At 43.7% G+C, this 13737-nt stretch overlaps 1 long non-coding RNA gene across 1 annotated transcript; it reads right to left on the reverse strand.

Annotated features, from left to right (window-relative positions):
• Positions 1-1523: 1523 nt before the first annotated feature.
• LOC147645582 (uncharacterized) lies at positions 1524-2658 on the reverse strand. The gene is made up of 2 exons (XR_015282286.1): positions 2330-2658; positions 1524-2010 (listed from the first exon to the last, which is right to left on the reverse strand). It is a non-coding gene; the product is annotated as an uncharacterized LOC147645582 (long non-coding RNA).
• Positions 2659-13737: the final 11079 nt, after the last annotated feature.

Genomic DNA, 13737 nt, shown 5'->3' on the forward strand with positions numbered 1-13737 from the left:
GACATGATCTTTAAGCTTCAGTTACCTTGAATTACCCTATGCATATTCAAATTCAGATTGATGAATGCTGAACCAAAAGCAGACATCATATACTTAACTGAAGTTCTTTTCATTCAGAGGCAAACTATTTTCATTGCTTTGTTTTGAGGGTGGGTTGGTTTTGATGGGGTTTTTTTCTGCTAAGGCAATGGCAAGCATTTATTTATCCAGCTCCCTCCACATTTTCCACCATCGTTATTGCCAGTGACCCCTGCAGTGATAAGTGGTCAATGACCCTCAGCCAGGGTGAGCTGCAGGAACCTTACAGACGTGCCTGTTCTTTCTCACAGGGGTAGAACAAGTGCAAGAGCACAGTGGCATTTTGCTAAAAGCTACTATTTTTCCCAACAGGTTCTTCTACAGGCAGAATCAAATGCTTTCTTCAAGAGCAACCACATCTTTTCTCTGCCTGAAAGGTTGTGTTTGTTTGGGTTTTTTTCTCCTCCCTTAGGTGAGAGATAAAAAAGTGAAGAGGAAAGCCAGTGGAAATGCCAAAAGTACCAACTGGTAGTAATTTGGTGTGAGTGTCTCCATTTACACTTCACACTTGCTCTTTGAGAACTTGGAGCTGTATTTAAAATGGATTTTGCTAGGTGGTCTGCTGCTGATGATCTGCATTTCTTCTTCCATTTCTTTGCTGTGCTTGTTTGCTATTGCTGCTGAATGTCCCCAAAAAGTAAAGTGGTGTGGAAGAGTTGAGCTTCTGAACCAGCTTCTGAAATTCTAAAGCTGATCTGTAAGTTTTATTCCTATGGGATTTTTAAAAGTAGATATGTCATCAAAGTTAACTTTCTTCAGAAAGCAACAAGATTGTCGTCCTTCCACTGATACTCTTTTTATTTAACAGAGGTATTTGATGGTGCTGTAAAGGAGCAAGATGCAGAATGAATTTGAGAGAAGTCATTGAAACTGGGAGCACAGATGGTTGATTCCTACAAATCAAAAAACGGATGTTTTGTAGGCAAATGAAATCTAATCCTATTTGGAGGGTCAACAGGATAAATAGAAAGAACTAAATACAGATCTATATAGATAAACTCCCCCCAGAAATCTATGAAGCAGGACTGATAGCTGCCATAGCCCAGGCAGCCTGTGGATCTAATTGCCTGCCTGAATTCAGCCCTTGCCTGGATCCCAGGGGAGACGTCTCTGCATTTCTCTCCCAGCATTCCAAGGATGATCCTGCTCCTTTCATGGTGCACCAGAGTCCTGCGAGCCCCCTGTCCTGGGGCCATCCTGATGCCTGCCGGGGCCTTTAGGGTCCCCCCTGACGTGCAGACAGGGTTTGACTCCAAGCTTCCTTGGAAGGTGGAGGCAGGTGAATATTGGCCACCTTCTTCTTTCCCGCTGCCCTCCATACTCTTGCAAACCCTGCTGGGGCACTCGGGCTCTCCATTGCAGGCAGTCTGGAGCTGCCATGCAAACCCATCTCTCAAGGAGTCCCCAGGTCTCAGGTGCAACATTAAGACAATGACACAGCAACGTGTAGAAAACGTGAACTTTATTCACTTGACTACTTCTAAAATCTACACTACAACGTTACTTGAAGACTATGGGGTAAGAATCTTAAGCCTAAAATACTTCAATACTTCAACTGTTTAGAACTGAACACTAAGGGAAAGGTCAACTTCTTGGGGGAAACGTGGTGGGGAATCCTACAACTAACAATAGGGGTGTGGCTAACTTCTAAGATGGGGAACGTCGCAGTGCCTGGGCTGGGCACTGGTCACGCATTCCCCGTAATGTTCTGAAGACAGAGTGCCGCACTGGAGGTCAGAGCTGCGGGGAGGTGCGGAGTCTCCTGCCAATGCCCTCTTTTGCCGCCGTCTTGGTTGTTGGTCTCGGCTGAGAGCGAAGGCACAACCGCATCAAGTCACGGTTGTGCCTCAGCAGCTGCATCAACTTCTTTGGACAGCCGTGTCTTCGATGGCGGCGGGGCCCTGCACGGCCTGAAGGGCTCCGGAGATTCCGCTGCAAGGCAAAGCGCAGGGATCCCCATGGAAGAGGCAGAGGGGAAGAGCGGGGCCGGCACCCACAAAGTGGGGCTGCCTTTGGCCTCGGAGACAGAGACTCGGGCTCAGTTGGGCTGGGCTGCCCCGGGGAAGAGGCTGCAGGAGGCAGAGCTCTGGCCGCCTCTGCTTGGTGCTGTCCATGGGGCTCAGCCCCTGGGCCGGATTCCCCAGCCAGGAGCTCAGGCCCCTTCTGCCGCAGGGCATTGGCCAAAGGGTGCCCAAGAGGCCCTCAAGGTCTGCCCCATCCCACCTCCCTGACCCCCCCAGCCCTGCCTCACCTCTTTCCAGCATCTCTGAAATCTTCTCTCAAGGGCCCATCCCATGGCCATGCCTATGATGAGCACGCCGACCAGCAGGACTGCCCAGGACACCCACAGGATCTGCTCAGGGTCCGTCTCCTCCGGGTAGAAATCCTCCGGAAGGATAGGAGAGGCATCCGTGCTCTGCTCGAGTTTGCTGGAAGGGTCGAGGGGATGGGCCAAGAGCAGCAGCACGTAAAGCTGCAGCAGCGAGGAAGAGCCGTGAGCAGCCATAGAGCTCTGCCGGCAGCACAGAGGCTCTGGGCGTCTCTCTGCAAGCAGGTCTGCCTGGGCTCTGGGGCGCAGCAACAGCTGGCGACAGTTGCCAGGCACCGTGCCGTCGCCAGAGGCTGTGATGTCACAGAAGCACAGAACGCCCTGGCCTCAGAGAGCCCTGAGAGAATGTTGAGTCCAACCTGTGAGCCATGGCGGCAAGCATGGCCAGCAGAGCGGGGCCCGAGCGCTGCGGCCTGGCTTGCCTTGCCCACCTGCCACAAGGATGACTCCAGCAGCCCCCTGTCAGGCCATTGCAGGATCTAATGGCCCTTTCTGGGCACAAGTTCTTGCCAACGCCCAGCGTAAACCTCCCTTGGCACAGCTTCAAAGCCTTGTTGGCATCTGCTCTCTCTTGTCCTTGCCCATCTGGCTGGCGCTGCCGTGTTGCTCACTGGCCTGTCTGTGGGAGAAGAGGCTGTGCCAATGAGTGCTGCTCAACTTTGAGGCCATTCAAAGGAGGATTTGATTGTGCCTGCTGTGGGAAGGAAGATGCGTGCACATGGCCACTTCCCATAGGTTTTACCGCAGATTTTCATCAACAGCTGTCCTACTGAAAGTAAAGTCTGTTTTAGTGAGTATTTGAGGGGTTCCAGAACACAATGGCATCTCAGGGAAATTCTGCTGGTTCAGTTCTACTGAAGTTTTGAGATGAGTTGCAAATCCTGAAAATTTTCTCCTTGCCGAGGTGGTAATTTCACAGTTTAGATTGTGGGGATATTGATTGCTCAGTGTTGAGGACTTAATGTAACTTTCAGCAGCAGAAATTTTCAACATCCAGTGATTGTCTTTGAGACAAAAACATTTGAAATCTTTTTTTCTGTGGACAGGAATTGCTTCTGCGTTACTTCACATTATCCATTAAAAATTTGATGCCTGGAAAAAGTCCCGAGTGCTGTGTGATTTCCTTGGTCGTGTTCTTTGGAATGGCTTCCCCCCCATTTTCTGAAGCTAGCCACAGAAAGGTAATAGATGGGTGAGAAGTTATGAAAGGCCAACTGGTGTAGATCTTTGCCTCCTGTTTCGAGGTCTGTGGTGAGCTGTGAGTCAAAGAGCTGATTTGACGCTCTGGAGGTCAGAACTGAGGGGAGATGCGGAGTCTCCTCCCAATGCCCACTTTTGCCGCTGACTTGGTTCTTGGCCTCGGCTGAGAGCAGTAACGAAGGTGCAGCTGCATCAGGTCACAGTTCTGCCTCAGCAGCTGCATCAACTTCTTTGGACAGCCCTGTCCTCGGTGACGGCGGGGCAATATAAATACAATATAAATTCCAGCTCATGCTTTCCCCAAAAGCCTCATTTAATTTATCCAGGATTAAAAATTAAAGAAAAACTAAAAAATAACTTAAAAGCATTTCACATAGTATGTCAAATACTATCATTTCCATCTGAAGTGTTCATCATTATTATATTTTTCTGAAGTGAATTACCAAGTCTCCTGCACCCATCTTCCCAAAATCTGATTCTAAGTGCTTGCTAGTTTAATCCCTTAGGAAGCAAAGGTAGCCCCAGGTGTCTCTGGATGAACAGAAACTAAGCAGCAAAGCTTGACAAAGTATATTAAATTGTCAATAAACTCAATAAAGATTTTCCACTCCAGAGATAGCTATCACCAGCTTATGAATTTTGCTAGGGCAGGTTTAGTGAAGAAAAACTAGGTCTTTATTACCAAATCAGTTAGGAGTTGTTCTACTGTACTGCTGGTAGGATGGGAGTATAAACACCATATTCTTCACAGCCTCATCCACAAAGAATTCCACCTTAAAATTAAGGCTGCTTTGGAGTTTGACCAAATGGAAATTCACTTATAAAACACAGTGCTGGCAGCATGGTCAGTCTTTGCAATACAAAACTGGGAACTAACAGCAGATTCCTGATCACATCTCCAAGGCTGAGAGTCCAGAACTGTAGTGGTGGCCAGGCCCTCGCTGACTGCCAAACCTCCAGCCATCATCCCTTCCTCTCCCAGGGACAGGCGAGAAAATGAGATCGGCAGAAACTAGAAAGCAAAAATGAAGAAGGTCATTGATGAAACAGACTGTAGTGGTTTAGAAACTAGCACGCAGATTTAGATGAAAACACATCTTATTGATCAGCAATTAAAATGAATACTTAATTCTATTATTCTGCATTATTATTAGACAGTCCAAGACAGCCAAGCTGACCTCAAGCTTGCTGAAGCATCGGGGCCAGGTGTCGCTCCGATTGGGAACGGCTTGAAGGAACGACCATGGACTCTCATGGGAGTCACGACACGAGAATTCCCAGTTTATTGCTTCAGCTCTGTCTTATAGACAGATACGTGGAAAAGTACAGAAAGGAAACTCTTATTGGTTAACAAAGTACTACATTACTATCATTGGTCAGGGGCACTCTGCCCCCCCTGACTCTCTCTTGCAAGGAGAAACAACAGGTTGCAAAACAACACCTGCAAGGCTGTTTAGTATCTCTGAGAATTGTTTTAATTCCTTCTCATGAATTTCCCAGGCTAGGCTTCAGTCAGACCTGAGAGCTATGTGGTCTGCAATAACTACAGGCACTCTGGTTCAGATTTAGCATCCATAATTCACCTTTTTCGCTTAGGAAAAAAAAATAAAAATGTACTGTGTTTGTAATTTCCTGTTGGGCCCTTCAAGAAAAGAAACAAACACAGCACAAGAGGTTTCTTTTACTAGAAATTAGAATGGATGCTGATTTAGAATTAATTTAGAATTTTGGTTTATGTTTTGGTATTTAGGATTTGTTCTCCTTGCAAGGATTTGATGATTGAGTCTAATATTTCTAATTCAGTGAATTAATACACACACTATACAAAACTATATACAACATTGTTAGTCTGTTCGAATTGACAGTCTAACATGTCAATAGAGTAGTTTGAAAGAATACCAAAGTGATAAAAACAATGCACAATGCAATTTATATGCAATTTGATCCCCTCTTCTTATCCCGCTTTTTTTTTTTTTTTTTTTTTTTTTTTTTTTTTTCAAATACAATTGAGGGATTTTTGAGGGATTGATAAAGTTTTCATGGTTGCTCCTGTTATTGTTCATCGGGTTTGAACAGTAGTTCATGAATTCCAGGAAGGTTTAGGGAATTTGAAGTTACCATCTCTTCACGGCTGTTTGTCAGCTCTGTAAACACAAAATTCAAAAGATACAAAATGAGTTAGTTTTGGGTCCTGCAGGGACTGCAAGACACTGGCACGGCTCAGGCCGCTGGAGCCGACGGGTCGGCTTCGGGTCGGTACAGAAGGTCCCGGTGGAGCGGCCCGCCGTTGTCTTTCTCTCCCCCCGCCACCTTTATGGGTGCGGGGGGGCCGCTGCTAGAGTTCAGATCGGGAGCGGAGCACGGCAAGCGCTCTCTTTCCCTCCCGCGCCTCCCCGCTGGAGCGCGAGGGGACCGTGAGGGCGAGCCGTCCCGCGCATGCGCGGGGAGAGCGAGGTCGCCGGCCCCCCCCGCCTGCGCTTTCTCGCCGGTGTTTCGGACGCGCGGGGGGGGCGATCCTTGCCACGGGCCTGGCCCCGGCCCCAGATTTGGGTTTGAGTTCGGGTTTTTCGGGGTTTTCGCGGCCGGCGGCGGCGGGCAGGCACAGGGGGAAAGCAAAGCTGCTGCTTTTCTTCTCCCCGCCGCTCCTCCGCCCGCGGTCGGCCGGCGGCCGGCCGGACCCCGGCTGGTGGCGGCGGGCAGGCGCAGGGGGAACGCGGTTGCTGTTTCCCTTCCCCCCGCCGCTCCTCTGCCGGGGGGAGCCGCGTGCCCCGCCGCGTTGGTACACGGGGGGTTTGCTTGGGCGGGCCCGCCCCCTCCCTCGGTGGTGGCGGCCCGCCGTGTTTCGGAGCTGCGCTCGGACTCCTCGGTGGCGGTGGCCCGCGCGCCGGGCGCGGGGGAGCCGAGCGCCGACTCTCTCCCCCTCCCCCGCCGCGCTGACGGGCTGCAGCGGGGATGTCTGCGCTTTTGTTCGCGGCACAGAAGGAAGAAGCTCGGAGAGCACGGAGGCGCTGGAGAAAGCAGGTTCTGCGGCGGCTGGCGGTGGCGCTTTTGGCGCCGGCGGAGGCTTTGCGGGTGGCACGGGCGGAGGCGGGCAGTCTCTGCTTGCCTGCCGCTTTCCCGTTGGCAAGGCCCGCGCGCCCAGCTCCGCGGATGGCGGCCGCTCAGACTGCTCTGGAGAGGGAGATCTCTGGGCTGCGGGTTGCTCTCGCTCGCCGCTAAAGTCCTCCGAGGGTCTGGGCAGAGCTAAAAGAGCACTATGCAGCTCATCCACGGTTTCACCTCCCGGTCCCTTATCTTGTACAAAGGAGGCACTCCCGGCATCTAAGTTTTTCCTCCCGGTTTCACTGTCCTCAGACTGGCTCTGTTTCAGCGCTTTAAAAAGCACTCCCCAGGTGGCTGCTAGGCTACACACGCTGATATCTCCGTTCATGAATTTTGACCGTAAATGGTTCTCTATTGACAGCCAAAGTTCGAGATTAAAGGCATTGTCCATAGTTATATTAAAACCTTGCTCTTTAACCCACTGAAACAAATCACGCATGGCATCTTCAGAAACACTGAGTCCCATGCGGGGCAGGGCATCCTGCCATGCAAGGTAGGCCAGCTGTTCATCAGCTGAAGTACAGTTCCCCATTATGAGGACCTTATCTTGGCGGCTCTGCGAATGTAATCACACACACGCTAACGGCTCGGACCCGGGGTTTTTGAGCTCTGCTTCGCCAAGACGACCGTTCCAAACCTACTCACCGGCAGGCTCCACTATCCCGTTGGTTTCCAGAACCAGCTTCCTCTTGGAAAGCCCGGGAGAATTCCACTTACCCCTCTAGGAGGAAGGGCTGGCTTTTTCCCGCTCGCTGCTTACCCTCAGGGGATTAGCAGAAGTCACGTCGGTTGCCTTCTGACCTCAGGGGTCGGCTGCAGTTTATGTCGGGTTACCGGACCTCAGGGGTCGGTTCAACATCACGTCGGGCGGTCACCAGATGTCGCTCCGATTGGGAACGGCTTGAAGGAACGACCATGGACTCTCATGGGAGTCACGACACGAGAATTCCCAGTTTATTGCTTCAGCTCTGTCTTATAGACAGATACGTGGAAAAGTACAGAAAGGAAACTCTTATTGGTTAACAAAGTACTACATTACTATCATTGGTCAGGGGCACTCTGCCCCCCCTGACTCTCTCTTGCAAGGAGAAACAACAGGTTGCAAAACAACACCTGCAAGGCTGTTTAGTATCTCTGAGAATTGTTTTAATTCCTTCTCATGAATTTCCCAGGCTAGGCTTCAGTCAGACCTGAGAGCTATGTGGCCTGCAATAACTACAGGCACTCTGGTTCAGATTTAGCATCCATAGCCAGGCAGTGCACATCTTCCCAGGAGCTGATTTACCCATCGTTCTCAAGTGAATTGACCTGCCCACAGCCCCACAGGAGAACTGCTAGGCTGCAAAATAAAAAATGAGCTCTGCTTAAGAGTCAAACCCCAGCACACAGACCATATTAAAGGAAGAATGAAACCTGCAGCATTTGATTGACCTTCAATGCCCTGAGAAGATGACAAATTCCCCAAAATGAACAAGTTTCCAAAATACAAATCAAAGGACTGATTTTGATGTATCAAATGTTAAATAGGCCTGTGAAATTGGAGTTTTGATGGATTTTTCTGAGATTGTGTGGAAAGTTGTCAAGATTTTGTGGGATGTTTCTGGAATTTGGTAGGGTTTGGAGAAGATTTCTGTAATTTTGTGGGACGTTTCTGGAATTTTGTGTGATTTTGTAGAATTTTGTGGGATATTGAGGGGACTTGAAGAATTTTGATGGATTTTTCCGATATTGTGTGGAAATTTGTCAAGATTTTGTGGGATGTTTTTGGAATTTGGTAGGGTTTTGAAAAGATTTGAAGAATTTTGTTTGATGTTTCAGGAATTTTGTGGGATATTGAATTTACTTGAAGAATTTTGATGGATTTTTCCGAGATTGTGGGTAAACTTGACACGATTTTGTTGCATATTCCTGGAATTTGGTAGGGTTTTGAGAAGATTTCAGGAATTTTGTCGGATTTTTCTGCAATTTTGTGGAATTTTTGTTTAATTTTGAAGAGACATGAAGAATTTTGAGTGATTTTTTCTAGATTGTGTTGAAAAGTTTTCTCGTTTCTGTAGGAAGTTTCTGGAATTTGGTAGGGTTTTGAGAAGATTTTGGGGATTTTGTGGGATGTTTCTGGAATTATTTGGGAATTTTGAGGAGACCTGAAGAATTTTGATGGATTTTTCCTAGATTGTGTGGAAAGTTCTCAAGATTTTGTGGGCTATTACGTGAATTTCGAAGAGTTTTGAGAAGATTTATAGAATTTTGTGGGATCTTTCTAAAATTTGGTAGGGTTTTGAGAAGATTTGTGGAATTTTGTGGGATGATTCTGGAATTTGGTAGGGGTTTGAGAAGATTTCGGGGATTTTATGGGGTGTTTTTGGAATTTTTTTAGGTATTCTGGAGACATGAAGAATTTTGATGGATTTTCCCTAGATTGTGTGGAAAGTTGTCAAGATTTTGTGGGATGTTTCTCGAATTTGGTAGGGTTTTGAGAAGATTTTGGGGGATGTTTCTGGAATTTTATGGGAATTTTTTGTGGAATTTTTTTTTATTTTTAGGAGATATGAAGAATTTGGATGGATTTTTCCTAGACTGTGTCGAAAATTGTCAAGATTTTGTGCGATGTTTCTGGAATTTTGTGGGACTTTTTTGGAATTTTAAGGCATCTTGATGGATTTTTCCTAGATTGTGTGGTAAATTGTTAGGATTTTGTGGGAAGTTTCTGTAATTTGATAGGGTTTTGAGAAGATTTTGAGAATTTAGGGGGATGTTTTAGGAATTTTGTGGGATATTGAGGAGACATGAAGAATTTTGAGTGATTTTCCCTAGATTGTGTGGAAAGTTGTCAAGATTTTGTGGGATGTTTCTGGAATTTGTTAGGGTTTCAAGAGGATTTTGTGAATTGTGTGGGATGTTTCGGGAATTTTGTGGAATTTTTTTGGATATGGAGTAGACATAATGAATTTTGTGAGATTTTTCCTAGATTGTGTGGAAAGTTGTAGAGATTTTGTGGGATGTTTCTAGAATTTGGTAGGGTTTTGAGAAGATTCATAGAATTTTGTGGGATGTTTCTGGAATTTTGTGGGAACTTTGTGGAATTTTGAGGGATTTTAAGGAGACATGAAGAATTTTGATGGATTTTTCCTAGACTGTGTGGAAAGTTCTCAAGATTTTGTGGGATGTTTCTGGAATTTTGTGTTATTTTTGTAGGATATTAAGGTATTTTGATGGATTTTTCCGAGATTGTGTGGAAAGTTGTTGAGATTTTGTGGGATGTTTCTGGAATTTCGAAGAGTTTTGAGAAGATTTTGGGAAGTTTGTGTGATGTTTCTGGAATTTTGTTGCGTTTTCTCAAGGTTTATCACAATTTGTGGGATGTTTGAGAAATTTTGTGGGATTTTCGTGGGTATTTGAAAAAATTTTAATTATTTTGCAAGATTTACCTGGAATTTAGTGGCATTTCTTTGCAATGTTCTGGGATACTGAGGAGACTTGAACAATTTTGAGGGATTTTTCTTATTTTGTGTCAATTTGTGGAGATTTTGTGGGATGTTTCTGGAATTCTGTGGGATTTCTGTAGAATTTTGTGAAATATTGACATGACTTGATGAATTTTGATGCATTTTTCCTAATTTGTGGGGGAAGTTGTCAAGATTTTGTGGGATGTATCTGGAATTATGTTGGATTTTTGTGGAATTTTGAGGAATTTTGAGGCAATCTGAAGAATTTTGAAGGATTTTTCCGAGATTATGTGGAAAGTTCGCAAGATTTTGTGGGATGTTTCTAGAATTTTGTGGGAACTTTGTGGAATTTTGAGGGATTTTGAGGAGACATGAAGATTTTTGATGGATTTTTCCTAGACTGTGTGGAAAGTTGTCAAGGTTTTGCAGGATGTTACTGGAATTTCGAAGGGTTTTGAGAAAACTTTGGGAATTTTGTGGGATGTTTCGGGAATTTAATGTAATTTTGTGGAATTTTGAGGGATTTTGAGGCAACCTGAAGAATTTTGAGGGATTTTTCTGAGATTATGTGGAAAGTTGTCAAGATTTTGTGGGATGTTTCTGGAATTTTGTGGGAATTTTTTGTGGATTTTTTTTTGATTTTTAGGAGATATGAAGAATTTTGATGGATTTTTCCTAGACTGTGTCGAAAATTGTCAAGATTTTGTGGGATGTTTCTGGAATTTTGTGGGACTTTTTTTGAATTTTAAGGCATCTTGATGGATTTTTCCTAGATTGTGTGGAAAGTTGTCAAGATTTTGTGGGATGTTTCTGGAAGCTGGTAGGGTTTTGAGAAGATTTTGGGAATTTTTTGGGAATTTTGTTAATTTTTTGGGGATATTGACTAGACATGAAGAATTTTGATGGATTTTCCCTTGTTTGTGTGGAAAGTTGTCAAGATTTTGTGGGATGTTTCTCAAATATGGGAGGGTTTTGAGAAGATTTTGAGAATTTAGGGGGATGTTTCTGGAATTTTGTGGGAATTTTGTGGAGTTTTGAGGGGTAATGATGAGACATGAAGAATTTTGATGGATTTTTCCTAGACTGTGTGGAAAGTTGTCAAGGTTTTGCAGGATGTTACTGGAATTTCGAAGGGTTTTGAGAAAATTTTGGCAATTTTGTGGGATGTTTCGGGAATTTTGTGGAATTTTTTTGGATATGGAGTAGACATAAGGAATTTTGTGAGATTTTTCCTAGATTGTGTGGAAAGTTGTCGAGATTTTGTGGGATGTTTATTTAATATGGTAGGGTTTTGAGACGATTCATAGAATTTTGTGGGATGTTTCTGGAATTTTGTGGGATCTTTGTGGAATTTTGAGGGATTTTGAGGAGACATGACGAATTTTGATGGATTTTTCCTAGACTGTGTGGAAAATTGTCAAGATATTTTGGGATGTTTCTGGAATTTTTTGGGACTTTTGTGGAATTTTAAGGCATCTTGATGGATTTTTCCTAGATTGTGTGGAAAGTTGTCAAGATTTTGAGGGATGTTTCTGGAATTTTGTGGGATATTGAGGAGAAATGAGGAATTTTGATGGATTTTTCAAAGAGAGTATGGGAAGTTGTCAAGATTTTTTTAAGCATGTTTCTGGAATTTGGTAGGGTTTTGAGAAGATTTGGGGAATTTTGTGCAATGTTTCTGGAATTTTGAGGGATTTTTGTGGAATTTTGTGGGATTGTCAGTAGACATGAAGAATTTTGATGGATTTTTCCTAGATTGTGGGGAAAGTTGTTAAGATTTTGTGGGATGTTTCTTGAATTTGGTAGCGTTTTGAGAAAATTTCGGGAATTTTGTGGGATCTTTCTGGAATTTCAGGTAATTTTGTGGAATTTTGAGTGATTTTGAGGAGACATGAAAAGTTTTGAGGGATTTTTCCGAGATAATGTGGAAAGTTGTCAAGATTTTGTGGGATGTTTCTGGAATTTGGAAGGGTTTGGAGAAGATTTCTGTAATTTTGTGGGACGTTTCTGGAATTTTGTGTGATTTTGTGGAATTTTGTGTGATATTGAGGGGACTTGAAGAATTTTGATCTATTTTTCCGATATTGTGTGGAATGTTGTCAAGATTTTGTGGGATGTTTCTGAAATTTGGTAGGGTTTTGAAAATATTTCAAGAATTTTGTGGGATGTTTCTGGAATTTTGTGGGCTATTGAATTTACTTGAAGAATTTTGATGGATTTTTCCTAGATTGTGGGTAAACTTGACACGATTTTGTTGTAAATTTCTGGAATTTGGTAGGGTTTTGAGAAGATTCATAGAATTTTGTGGGATATTTCTGGAATTTTGTGGGATTTTTGTTGAATTTTGAGGAGACATGAAGAATTTTGAGTGATTTTCCCTAGATTGTGTGGAAAGTTCTCAAGATTTTGTGGGATGTTTCTGGAAATTTGTGTTATTTTTGTGGGATTTTCAGGTATTTTGACAAGACATGGAGAATTTTGCGGGATTTTTCCTGGATTGTGTGGAAAGTTGTCAAGATTTTGTGGGATGTTTCTGGAATTTGTTAGGGTTTTGAGAAGAATTTGGGAATTTTTTGGGAATTTTGTAAAATTTTTGGGGATATTGACTAGACATGAAGAATTTTGCTGGATTTTTCTTAGATTGTGTGGAAATTTGTCAAGATTTTGTGGGATGTTTCTAGAATATGGTAGGGTTTTGAGAAGATTTCGGGAATTTTTTGGGTTGTTTCTGGAATTATGTTGGATTTTTTTTGAATTTTGAGGTATTTTGACAAGACATGGAGAATTTTGATGGATTTTTCCTGGATTGTGTGGAAAGTTGTCAAGATTTTGTGGGATGTTTCTCGAATTTGGTAGGGTTTTGAGAAGATTTCACGAATTTTGTGGGATTTTTCTGGAATTTTGTGGGAATTTTGTGGAGTTTTGGGGGATAATGATGAGACATGAAGAATTTTGATTGATTTTTCCTAGATTGCCTGGAAAGTAGTCAAGGTTTTGCGGGATGTTACTGGAATTTCGAAGGGTTTTGAGAAAATTTTGGGAATTTTGTGGGATGTTTCGGGAATTTTGTGGAATTTTTTTGGATATGTAGTAGACATAATGAATTTTGTGAGATTTTACCTAGATTGTGTGGAAAGTTGTCGAGATTTTGTGGGATGTTTATTTAATATGGTAGGGTTTTGAGACGATTCATAGAATTTTGTGGGATGTTTCTGGAATTTTGTGGGATCTTTGTGGAATTTTGAGGGATTTTGAGGAGATATGAAGAATTTTGATGGATTTTTCCTAGACTGTGTGGAAAATTGTCAAGATTTTGAGGGATGTTTCTGGAATTTTGTGGGATATTGAGGAGAAATGAGGAATTTTGATGGATTTTTCAAAGAGAGTATGGAAAGTTATCGAGATTTTTTTGGGGATGTTTCTGGAATTTGGTAGGGTTTTGAGAAGGTTTTTGGAATTTTGTGGGATATTGAGGAGACATGAAGAATTTTGAGGTTTTTTTCCGATATTTTGTGGAAAGTTCTCAAGATTTTGTAGGATGTTTCTGGAATTTTGAAAAGTTTTGAGAAGATTTCTCGAATT

Source organism: Cyanistes caeruleus, unplaced genomic scaffold (genome assembly GCF_971803275.1).
Source record: "Cyanistes caeruleus unplaced genomic scaffold, bCyaCae1.hap1.1 HAP1_SCAFFOLD_226, whole genome shotgun sequence".
NCBI lineage: Eukaryota > Metazoa > Chordata > Aves > Passeriformes > Paridae > Cyanistes > Cyanistes caeruleus.